Source organism: Crocuta crocuta, unplaced genomic scaffold (genome assembly GCF_008692635.1).
Source record: "Crocuta crocuta isolate KB4526 unplaced genomic scaffold, BGI_CrCroc_1.0 scaffold45, whole genome shotgun sequence".
Classification (NCBI taxonomy): domain Eukaryota; kingdom Metazoa; phylum Chordata; class Mammalia; order Carnivora; family Hyaenidae; genus Crocuta; species Crocuta crocuta.
In genome coordinates this window covers 4,348,015-4,361,491 of record NW_027530544.1, presented here as the reverse complement: position 1 = coordinate 4,361,491, position 13,477 = coordinate 4,348,015, and the positions used below count along the sequence as shown (strand labels likewise).

The window sequence follows — 13,477 nt, the reverse complement described above, 5'->3', positions numbered from 1 at the left end:
ATTCCTGGGTTCAGAACTTAGATAAATGAAGCAAAAAGAAAACCCAGGGAACTGATCACTGTGTTGTGCCTTGGATCCTGAAGTCCCTAGTTGCCTCCTTTTAACCCTTTAGAGTCTTGTGTTTTATTTTTTTAATTTTATTTATTTTTCTAAGTTTATTTATTTTGAGAGAGAGAGCATGAGCAGGGGAGGGGCAGAGAGAGAGAGGGAGAGAATCCCAAGCAGGCTCTGAGCTATCAGTGCAGAGCCAGACTTGGGGCTCGATCCCATGAACCAGGACATCATGATCTGAGCTGAGACCAAGAGTCAGACGCTTAACCAACTGAGATACCCAGGTACCCCTAGAGTCTTAGGTTTGGTTTAGATACACTGGCCAGCATTTTTACTTGTACTTAGTAGGAGGAGTAGGGAAAAATGCATGTTCCATCTTCCTGGAAGCAGAAATCTCCTTGGCATTTAAAATGGTATAAATTTACTACGTTTGATAAAAAATTAAAAACAATTTAAAAAAGAAAACACACATGAATCAGCCAGGTGGCTCAGTCGGTTAAGTGTCCGACTTCTGCTTAGGTCATGATCTCACTGTTCTTGGTCTGTGCTGACAGCTCAGAGCCTGGAGCCTGCTTTGGATTCGGTCTCTCTCTCTCTCTCTCTCTCTCTCTCTCTGCCCCTTCCCCACTGGCACTCTTTGTCTCTCTCTTTCAAAAATAAACATTTTTAAAAATTAAAAAAAACCACAAGTTACACACATATAATGTAACTGTAGAATGAAAAACTTTAGAAAATATTCTTGTTTCTGACCTCTGTGGGTTACGTAATTTTACTAAATAGCTAAAATAAAATTATTTTTATTGCATTCTCTCTCAACAGAATTTTCATGGGAATGACATAGTAGTTGAAAACATAAAGGAAATACCTAAATATAGGGTATTTTTTGAATGTGGCAAATTTAAAGAGAGTTTCAAAAGTATAACAAGCTTTTATGAGGTATCACAGTGTGTTTGATTAATGGGCAACTGTTTATAGTCTTTCTCCTCCATATTTGTTAGCCTGTGGGAAGCGCCATGAGCAGTGTCATTGTGGTTTGTTAAGTAGTAATCAAATCATTTAAAATAAATACTTTTACATAATTCTTTAGGGATTTGATCTTTTTATTTAATCTTTAATGTGTATTTTAGAAATTTTTTATAGTTTATATTTACAATTTCCTTATATCTTAAAGGATATTATTCTTATAATATCCTGTTAAAGTTGACATTGCTCTCAGCATTAAAAAAATCTTTTCAGAGAATATTTGTCATAATCTCAGTCTTTTTTAACATTAATAACAGTGACTGTTCTCATAGAAAGTGATAGTACTGTATATGTGGGTATTGCATAATGGACTTTATCTAGTAAGGATGATGTCATTGCGTGGGATGGCCTGAAGGAATTATTAGAAGAACATAGGACTTTTGACTGCTAACATTTCTTAATAAATGCTGTACTGTTGAAAACATTAATTTGCGTTTGGACTAGAATGAACCTAGGTTGTCCTGGCTTGGCTCTAGAGATTTAAAGAAATAAATTCTACTGTCATAATTACATAGCTGAATAGAATGAAATATTGCACATTTTTCTCTCTGGGAAAGAGAAATGGAATTAGGAAGGAAGGAAGTTAATAAACAATTGACATTCTTTGTTACACAGTTGTGAGACTGACTTTTGAGACTTGATGCTCAAGAATACTTGGAATTTTGTTTCTGTCATTTCTGTATTATTTAGTTTATTGCCACAGTATAAGATAATGGTTATTAGAAAAGTTCATAATATTATGGAGAGATTTTTAAGGTACATATTGAAGCAGATTACATTGATTTTCTATTTTCTTTTTTAAGTTTATTTATTTTGAGAGAGAGAGAGAGAGCAAATGGGGAAGGGAGAGAGAATATGAATCTCAAGTAGACTCAGCACTGTCAGCCTAGAGCTAGCCCCCATACAGGGCTCCACCTCATGAACCATGAGATCATGACCTAAGCCAAAGTTGGATGCTTAACTGACTGAGCTACCCAGGCGCCCCTTGATTTTCTACTTTGAGTACTACCCGTTTGATTTGTTTTTATTGTGGTAAGATATATATACATAAAATTTATTACCATTTAAACTATTTTTAAAAGGTACAGTTAAGTATATAGCTACCTCCAGAACGGTTTGATCTTCCCAAACTGAAACTGTATCTATTAAACAGTAACTGTTACCTCTTCCTCCTAACCCCTGGTAACCACCCTACTTTTCTGTCTGTAAATTTGACTATTCTCAATACCTTAGATATCTCATATAATTGGAATTGTACAACATTTGTCCTTTTGTGTCTATCCTGTTTCACTTACGTGTATTTTCAAGGTTCATTTACATTGTAGCATGTATCCAAATTTCATTCTTTTTAAAGAGTGAATATTATCCTGTTGTATGCATTTACTACATTTTGTTTATCCATTCATCTGTTAATGGATGTTTGGGTTGTTTCTGCCTTTTTTCTATTGTGAATAATGCTGATATAAATATTGGTGTGGCAGTACCTATTCGAGTCCCTTCTTTCATTTCTTTGGGATTTATATGCTCAGAAATGTAATTGCGAGATAATTTTTTTTTAAGATTTTATTTTTTAAACTAATCTCTACACCCAATATGGGACTTGAATTCATAACCCCAAGATCAAGAGTTGCATGCTCCTCTGACTGTGCCCAGCCAGGCATCCTGTAATTGCTAGATAATTTTATGTTTAATTTTTTTGAAGAACCACCATACTATTTTCTACAGCGGTCGTACCATTTTACCTTCTTACCAGCAAGAATGAGAGTTCCAGTTAGTCCCTATCCTCATCACTACTTGTTATTTTCTGACTATTAAAAAAATATAATAGCCATCCTAATTGATGTGAAGTGGTTGATTGGTGATGTTGACTTTTTTTCGTGTGCTTATTGGCTATTTGTATATCTTTAAGTCCTTTGCTCAGGTTTTTGATTGGGTTGCTTATTTTGTTGTTGAGTTTGGGAATTTTTTAATAATATATCCTGGATAATAATCTGTTATCAGATTGCCCATTTTTAAATCATGTTGCAGAGGGTTGGTGGTGATGTGGTTGTCATCTGACCTGGTCTTTCAGTGTGTCTCCTATATTTACTACTAAGCATCCTTTCTTATGAATCCCTTCATGGAGCCCACATTTGGAAAATAATAATAAGAGATTATGTTTGAGATAGCTCTTGAAGAAGGGATAGGAATTTCCAGGGTATGGACACTGAGGAGAGCCTCAAGTTCTGTGATATTCCTTTGAGAAGGTCCCTAGGGTTAAGAATTACTGGTATATTTGACTCTGAAAAGCAAGGAGTGGGGAGAGCCAGCTCCTGTGAATGAGAGAGAAATTAAGAACATTGTGAACTAAGCAAACACTCTAAAAAATGTCTTCCTGTTGATGTGTGTGTATGTGTGTACCAATAAGTAATACACAGTGGCCAAAGCATCTATTTTTTAAATGAGAAGTTTGGGAAAGATATTCCTTGGTTCCTTTTCCCTGTGTGCTTTAGATAACCTGTTTGTGCATCAGAGCTAGAAACACTTGGAAGAATTCTATATAGAACTGAATACGTTCAAGCTCATCTCTCGTGGTATGGAAAACTTAAGTTTACATTCAGGATATTTGTATTAATTGGTTCAACTGAATTTGGCTTGGTTTGGTTGTGATTCAATGGTTGTGTTCTTTTTAACGGATATACCACCACATTATTTCTTCTGATAGCTTGCAGGAAAATAGGAAGGACAGATGGGCAGAAGAGAGAGTGACTTATATCTGGTGGGTCAAAGGAAGTGATCCCAAGCAGCTTAGAATAGGAGTCAGACACTGGTCTGAAAAATAAGATTGCGTCAGGTTGCTCTAGGAAGTATCTGTCAAAAAATGGCAATTGTAACAGTTTGACTGCATCTTCTGATAAAAGGAGTAAAACTGAGCAGACTTCTAAGCAAAGAAAGAATCTATTGACCTAAACATTTGAACTACTACTTAAATGTTTATAATTGTTTTCTTTTAAGAGATTTAAGTTATTAAGTTATTAAGTTTATATGTTATAAAGAGTTAGGGATTTTTCTTTTTTCTTTTTGCTACCTTATCAGAAATGAGCCATAGATACTATGTAAGTAAAATAATTATGTTCTTTTTTCTGCACCTTGTGACTTTCACAGTCTCAAACTTTCTCATGAGAAATGGGAGACTCTTAGGTCTTTGGGCTCCAAGTTTTGCCCCTGAAAGTAGGAATTAACCTACTCAATCAATCAACTCAATCATAAAATCAAAGTTACTAAACAGGTAATGAGAAAGATAGACTTAGGAAAAAAATACCTCTTAGAAAAGTAAAATAATTGAAAGCATCTCACTGAAAGTGTTAGAGTGAGAGATTCTGAAATGTTCTAGAGATTAAGATGGTAATAAATGGTAGAACTAGGACGAAAATCTGGCTGTTATCTATCTCATTTAAGAGAATACTGCTTATATATAAGAGATTATATTGTTTCTGGGTATGGTTTTGAACACTCATTGGCAGAGTTATGTGATAAACAGTATTTCAGTTTAAGATAAAAGGAAATGCAGTTGACCTTTGAATAACATGAGGGCAAGGGGAACTGACCCCCAGCACTGTTGAAAATCATGTGTAACTTTTTTTTTCCACATGTAACATTTGACTCCCCCACCCCCCAAATTTAACTACTAAGCCTCGGCTGTTTACTGGAAGCCTTACCAATAACATAAACAGCCAATTACATATTTTATATGTGTTACATGCTGTATTCTTATAATAAAGTAATCTAGATTAAGGAAAATGTTAAGAAAAGCATAAGAGAAAATACACTTACAGCAGTGTACTATAAAAATATCTGCACCCAAGTAGACCCACACAGCTCAAACCCATGTTGTCCAAGGGTCAACTATATAAGACTTAGATCACAGTTGAGAATGGTCTTTCAAGACTAAATAATTGAGTTTGTTTTTCAAATATTATGTGAAACTGGAATCCATCCTAAGCAGAAATTTGTATTTTTTTCCTGTGTGAACAAAAAGGATCTTCTAAGTCGGTTGATGTCTTGTTTTCTCTGCATTATTTGAAAAAGGAAAAATGTGTAATATATTTGAATGATATCTAAAAATAAGGGAGGGGAGAAAAATTAGTTAGAAAATTGAAGAAATATAAATGTGTATATGTGTTATAAATACATGCACATCCTTTCTCATTAAGATTTAATAATATTTATTGATCTTTGTTGTCATATATTACTTCACTTTATTATGTTTCACTACAGATAGCCACATATATTTATGATGATTTAAACCCATTAGGTACCCTTTCTACCTGTCACATTATGACAGGCTCTGATTTCATTATTCTGCCAGAGCAGAACTAGGGTGCCCTTTTCTTCAGCCTTCAGTAGCAATGTTTTTTTCACTGTCCTTCAAGTATCACTGACAAGCTCTGGGAGGCCCCTTGGAGCCACTGCCTGATGCATCATTTTAAGCCAGTGCTAGATATTTCAAGTTTTTGTTAGAGCAGCACTTTAGTTCCAGGTACTAGTTTCTGTTTTGCTTGTTTATTACTGTGTAACAGACCACTACAAAGTTTCGTGGCTTATAAACAAAACAAAACAAAAATAAGAATCGTTTATTCTAAAACTTTCCTAGGGCTTGGTGGCTTTCCTTTCTGTCTCCTACCTCCATCATCCGAATCTAAGTTGCCACAGAAATTTCTGTTAGTCCAGGGTGATAAGTAGCTGGCTCCAGTAGCAGAATATGGAAGGTCACAAGGTAAACCCGGAACATCTTGTTTTGCTAAAATATGAGGAAATGCTCAAATAATTGGAGATAGCATATCAAAAAGATACAAGAGTTCTCATAATCAAATCTGGTTCATAATAGATTATAAGCCTTTGAATAAAATGAAAATATGTGAGTTCATGTAGCAAATCAGACTGTAAATCAATGTGCATATAATTTTTATTAACATTTAAGGGGAATATCACATTTAAGAATACTTTGTATTTCAAAATGGAACAACGGTCCAATGTTACTATTTTATGTACATAAAGCACTCTTTTATGGTTGTAACCTGTCTCAGCTTTGTAGTTTGACACACACACTAGGTTTTTCCTCCGTTGGATTTGATTCATTATGTAAGTGTGTACTTATTTATAAATGAGTTATTTTCAATCCAGGTTATATAATACTTCTTAAAACAAAAATCATAAAGATAAAATTGTGATTTGGCCTTTTTTTGGTTAAATTTTTTTTGTTAATTATGTTATAGTTTTACTATAGCTGAAGTTCTGTAGATGGAGAGGACAGGATTCTTACTCATTTCTGAGTCAAGAATTTTTATTTTATTTATTTATTCATATACTTACTTTAAATTTTTTAATGTTTATTTTTGAGAGAGAGATGACAGAACGTGAGTGGGGGGGAAGGAGCAGAGAGTGAGGGAGACACAGAATCTGAAACAGGCTCCAGGTTCTGAGCTGTCAGTACAGAGCCTGATGCAGGGCTCAAACTCACAAACTGTGAGATCATGACTTGAGCTGAACTCAGACACTTAACCGACTGAGTCACCCAGGCGCCCCCTCAACAATTTTTATTTTAGCCATTATTTGCTTGTGTTTTTGAATGAATATTGAGCACCCTACTATGTGCTGTGGCACTACTTAATACCAAGTGTACAGAGTTGAACCAAACAGATACAGTCCCTACCCTTATCACATAGAAACTCGTTAAATATTTACTGTGTGAATCTAGAGTGAACATTCTTATATACCCCCTCTATTAATATTGAGGATGCTTTTTACTATTTTTTAGGCTTTTTCTTTAACATTATTTTATTAAATTTTTAACATATTATTTTAAAATTTACAGTATCCCTGAGGTAAATTTGACATTGAGGGTAGGATTTTTATAAATATGGAAAATCATTAGGCATTTTATCATAAATGATATGCCTTAGAACATTTTTCTTTTTTTAATTTTTTAATGTTTATTTTTGAGAGAGAGAGCGAGAGAGAGCAGATGAGTGGGGAAGGGGCAGAGAGAGAGAGGGAGACACAGAATCCAAAGCAGGCTCCAGGCTCCTAGCTGTCATCATAGACATGGGACTCCAGCTCATGAACCAGGAGATCATGACCTGAGCCAAAGTCGGACACTTAACCAACTGAGCCACCCAGGAGTCCCACCTTAGAGCATTTTTTACTTGAAACATTTATTTTAGTTAATTGAAACTTCCATGATTTATCCCTTAGCCAAAAATCTTCTCATATTTTTATCAGGCCAAAATGGACTTTTTATGCTTTGCTCAACTGAATAATACATCCAAGGGCTGTGTCAAAGACTGGTATAGTTGTTGGCTTATGTCACTAGTGTTAGAAGAAAAGATAATGGCTGGTGAAAGACCAAGGCCACATTCAGGATATGATACATGGAAGTAACTTAATAGCTTAATTGCAAAGTTGTTTATTATCCATTTTGTGGCTTTTCACATTACTTGGCAAATACCGGTTGAGTTTGTAGTCTGGAAAACAACCTAGGATTGATTAAACAGACACAGAGTTGGAAACTTAGGACAATAACTAGTCTTATGTGTATGTGTGAAATAAAAAACTTACTCCAGTGACACAAAGGTACACTAACCTTTGTGCTTATTTAACCTCACTGAAAGATAAGGAAATTGTTTTAAACATTTTAATGTAAATCATTAAACAAATGTTTTCTGTATTTTTTGTCTTGTATAAGTAGGATATACTAAATGCAACATTACTTCTTTTTGGTGACCAAAGATAATAAATTACTGTATTATACTTTGCTATATTTTATTGCCTACTACAATCCATATAATTTTGGGAGTTTGGTTATTTGTTTTTACTGTGTTGTTCTTAACCCTCGGAGGCTGGTTTTATGTGTGCCTTTTTGTGTTTTATAGTATAGGAAGTAAGTTTCCATGCACTGTTTTATTTGGTTCTTAGATTAGTCTTAAGAGGCAGTGACAAAGGAGATAAAGAGAAATGGATGGATTCAAGATATATTTGAAACAAGAAACTGAATGTTTGTTGATAGGATTTGATTAGGAAAAAGAAAAAGGATGATTCTAGAATTCTGACTTAGGCAGCTAGGTAGACAAAAGCACTTCCATCATGAAATAGGAAATATTGGAAAAGCAATATATTTTCCGGATATTAGCATTTCTTTGGCACTATTATGTAGAGAGAGAGAGACAGCGTGAGCAGGGGAGGGTCAGAGAGAGAGGGAACACAGACTCTGAAATAGGCTCCAGGCTCTGAGCTGGCAGTCAGCACAGAGCCCGACGCGGGGCTCGAACCCACGAACCGTGAGATCATGACCCAAGTGAAAGTCGGACGCTTAACCGACTAAGCCACCCAGGCGCCCCTCTAACAAGCTTTTTAAAAGGAAATCATTTGAGGGGTACCTGGCCTGCTTAGTTAGTAGAGCATGCAACTCTTGATCTTGAGGTCATGACTTTGAGCCCCACAATGGGCATAGAGATTACTTAAAAAAAGAGAAGTCTTAAACCCTTTTAGTCAATAAGAAAGAAGGAATGGTCCCAAACTAAATTTTATGAGACCAGAAAACCTTGATATCAAACCCTGACAAAGTTAGTATGAGAGTATGCATTGGTAGCTCATTTGATTAAGCATCAACTTTGGCTCAGGTTAAGATCTCACGGTTCCTGAGTTGGAGCCCCCAAGTCATACCTGCTATGGTCAGTGCAGAGTTTACTTTGAGTCCTCCATCTCCCCTCTCTTTGTCCCTCCTCTGAACATGTGCACTTTCCTTCTCTCTCGAAAATAAACATTAAATTAAAAAGTTAGTATGAGAAAATACTCCAGAGTGTTATTATGAGTATACAAGACTATATATGCAAAAATCTTGAACCAAATATTAATGAACTGAGTCCAGTTAATAAAAAGGATAAAACACCTTTATGATAAATTAATGAAAAGGGTAAAAATAAAAAGGACTAAATTATTTTTTATTTTTTATTTTTTAAATTTTTTTTAATNTCTCTGCTTGACTTATTTCGCTCAGCATAACAACCTCAAGTTCCATCCATGTTGCTACAAATGGCCAGATTTGATTCTTTCTCATTGCCATGTAGTAGCCCATTGTATAGATAAACCACATCTTCTTGATCCATTTGTCAGTTGATGGACACTTAGGCTCTTTTCCATGTATTGGCTATTGTTGAGTCCATGTGCCCCTATGCACCAACACTGCTGTATCCCTTTGGTAAATTCCTAGCAGTGCTATTGCTGGGTCATAGGGGAGCTCTATTGTTAATTTTTTGAGGAAGCTCCACACTGTTTTCCAGGGGGGCTGCACCAGTTTACATTCTCACCAACAGTGTAGGAGGGTGCCCATTTCTCCACAACCTCCCCAGCATCTGGAGTCTCCTGATTTGTTCATTTTCGCCACTCTGACCGGTGTGAGGTGGTATCTCAGTGTGGTTTGGATTGTATTTCCCTGATGAGGAGGGACGCTGAGCATAGTTTCATGTGTCTTTTGGCCATCTGGATGTCCTCTTTGGAGAAGTGTCTGTTCATATTTTCTGCCCATTTCTTCATTGGATTATTTGTTTTTTGGGTGTGGAGTTTGGGGAGTTCCTTATAGATTTTGGATATTAGCCTAAAAAGGACTAAATTGAGTTTATCTCCTCAGTGCAAGATTTAATGTTCAAAAGCCAAACTAATTTCACATTAATAGAATAAAATTCTAATGAGGAGGATAGAAATCAGTTCTGCCATAACGGAATAAAAGAACAGTGGAATAAAGAAATAAAATTAATTCCATTTTAATATAAGAAAAGACAAAAATCCTATGATCATCTTAATAGATGAAGGAAAAGAGATTGATAAAAATTCAACATGTTACTTCTATATTCCTAGCAAACTAGGAATAAAAAGGAATTTCCTTAATCTGATAAGGAATGTCTACAGGAAACCTTTGAAGTTAGGAACAAGACAAAATACCTTCTATTACCACTTTTATTCAACATAATACAGGAGGTCCTAGTCAGCATTGTAAGGGAATTCAGTAAGTTAGTAAATAAATATCAGAAAAGCAAAAGCAAGCTTTCAGTATTCACAGATGTATGTAATTACAGATCTAGAACTATCTAACAGAATCTACAGGTAAATTACATGAACTAAAAGAAATGTTTACCAAGAATGCCAGATACAAAATCAATATATAAAAATCAAAATAAAGTTTCAAAAAAATATATCATTTATAAAATAATAAGAACCTGGGGATAAAGCAACTAAACAATGTATGAAACATTTCTGAGGAAAACTACAAAACTTTAATGACAGATTAAAGAAGGCTTTAATTAATTAGTGGTGATGTTCATGGATTGAAGGATTCAATATTGTAAAGGTGTTATATCTTCCCAAATTGATGTTTGATTTGGTGCAATCTCAGGAAAAATTTCAAGTACTTTCATGAAATTAAACAAGCCCATCCATTCTAAAATTTATAGGGAGATGTAAAAGACCTGGAAAGCCAAGACACTCTTGAAGAACTACAAAGTGGTAGGAATACCTTAGCAATTTAGGAATAGGTCACTCCGCTAGATGTCAAGAATTATTATAAATCTATAATAATTAAGACTGAGTAATAGTAACATAAAGATGGACAAGTTGTGCAGTGGATTAGAGAGCCTTCAGACAGACCCATTCAAATACAGACACTTGATCTATGAGAAAGGTGTTATTGGCAAATAATAGGAGGGAAGATGGTTTTTCAATAATTGTCACTGCGATAAATGGGCATCCCTGAAGGAAAAATTGAAATTAGCCTCCTACCTCACATCATACTAGAAAATCAATTCCTGGTAGATTAGGTGTGATGGTTAAACTCTAAAACTTCTAGAAGAAACTATCTTTTTAATCTTGGAGTAGGGCAGGTTTTCTTTTAAAACTATAAAGACTACTAACCATAAAGGAAAAGATTAATAAAAAATTGTACTCTATTAAAGGCTGTCATCAAAGATACCACAAAGACCATAAAACTTCAAACCACAGAGTGGGGAGAAGTTATTTGCAACATCTAAATTGATACCAGATTCATATTCAGAATTTATATAGGTCTCCAACAAACCAAAAGACTTTATAAGAAAGGATATCTAGATGACCAAAAGCATATGAAAAACTGTTGTACCTCATTAATTACCTAGGAAATGAAAATTAAAATCACAATGAAATGCCACTGTGTGAAAATCTTTAAAATATAATAAACATATTAAAGCATCTTATAATAACAAGGATTGGCAAGGATGTAAAGCCATAAGAACTGTTTCACACTGCTGGTAAATGTGTAAATTGGTACAACCACTTGGAAAACAGTTTGTCATTCTCTTGTGAGGTTAATGATCCATATATCTTATTACACAGCATTTCACTCCTAGATATTTATCTAGATTGGTATGTAATTGAAATGTTCAGCGGTAGTAGAATAAGCAAACAAACTGGCATGTTCATATAGTAGAAAGCTATGAAGGACAACGAAATGAAGGATACAACTTACATGAGTACATCTTGATGTGAGGCCGTGAGCAAACAGTTGAGAAAGAATTCTTGAGACATTTTCAGTGAAAAAAGTTGCTTTTATTATAACATGGGGACAGAGCCCGTGGGCAGAAAGAGCTGCATTTTTGCTGTATGAACCTGGTGGTTATATGCCTAGTAGGCAGGGGTCAGGGAATGTGCAGGGAGTATTAGATAATAAATGTCTTCTTTGAATTTCAACTTGTAAAACTACTTTTGCAAGATTTCTCTGTTGCTTATCATTCAATTCAATATTAAGTATCTGTGAGATGTACAATCATGAGACCTTTAAGAATATAGCAACCAGCAGTATTCTCTTCACAAGAGAATGACAAACTGATCCTTATCGAAACTGTAGGCTGTAGGTCAGCCTTCTGGGCTAAAGGTGATCATTTTTCTGCTTTTAGCTCCATCAAACCTCAAATGTTGAATGAAGGTCACAAAAAAATACACATACAGTATGCTTCTCCTTTTAAAAAGTTCACAGACATGGTAGGCAGAATTATGGCCTTGTAAAAATGTTTACATTCTAATCTATGAATATGTTAGGTTACACAGCAAAGGGAAATTAAGGTGCTAATCAGCAGACATTCTAACAGGAAGATTATCCTAGACTATTTGGGGAGTGAGGAGAGATGCACAGGATCCTTAACATGTCACAGGATCCTTAAAAGCAGAAGGAGGCAAAAGAAGGAGAACCAGAGAGGGCAGCATCAGGCCTCTACCTGACATCGCTGGCTTGAAGATGGAGGAATGGAACTATCAACCAAGGAATATGGGTCATCTCTAGAAGCTGGAAGAGAAAAGGAAATGGATTCTCCCCTAAAAGCTCCAGAAGGAATGCAGCCCTGCCAACACACCTTGATTTTAGCCCATTGAGACTTACTTCTGACTTCTGACGTCCAGAAGTGTGAAATAATGAACTTGTGTTGTTTTAAGCAATTTGTTACAGCAATAATAGGAAACTAATACTAAAAATTATGAAGTGCTAAAACTGTCAAGGAAATGATTATCACTAAAATCGATAGATTGGTTTCTCTTTTGGAAAGGGAAAGGGTTATGATTGGAAAGAGCTACACTGAGGCTTCTAGGGTACTGGCAATACCGTATTTAAAAATATATATGTTTTATATAGTCTTCTGCATGTATGAAGCTTAACATCATTGCTTTTATAACCAGAAAGAGTTTTAAGAATAATACATATCCAGGAGCGCCTGGGTGGCTCAGTCGGTTAAGCGTCCGACTTCGGCTCAGGTCATGATTTCCCAGTTCTTGAGTTCAAGCCCCGTGTCAGGCTCTGTGCTGACAGCTCAGAGCCTGGGGCCTGTTTCAGATTCTGTATCTCCCTCTCTCTCTCTCATCCTCCCCTGCTCACGCTGCCTCTCTCTCAGAAATTAATAAAACATTAAAAAATAATAATATATATCTATAATTTTTTAACTGAAAGTTTTTTATTTTTTATTATTATTTAATGTTTGTTGGGGGGGGAGGGGCAGAGAAAGAGGGAGACACAGAATCCAAAGCAGGCTTCATGCTATGAGCTAACAGCACAGAGCCTAACACAGGGCTCGAATTCAAAAGCCATGAGATCATAACCTGAGCCAGAGTCAGACACTTGACATACTGAGCCACCCAGGCATCCCCTGAAGGTTATTTTTTGAAGTCACTTTAAAATCACATTTCTTTGACTATAAAATTACTTCTTTCTTAAGGGAATATGACAAAAAATACTTTTTATAAACCATTAGTACTTTGCAATATTTTCCATAATATGATCAGTGACCTAAATGACTCTTTCATGAATTTATACTGTGTAAAAAAAATTACTCAGTTAACTTACGGAAGAAGCTAC

At 35.3% G+C, this 13,477-nt stretch overlaps 1 protein-coding gene across 1 annotated transcript in view; it reads left to right on the top strand.

The window, feature by feature from the left end:
* LOC144234389 (DISP complex protein LRCH3-like) overlaps positions 1 to 13,477 on the top strand; it is a 76,325-nt gene that overhangs the window by 41,603 nt on the left and 21,245 nt on the right. The window lies entirely within an intron of this gene.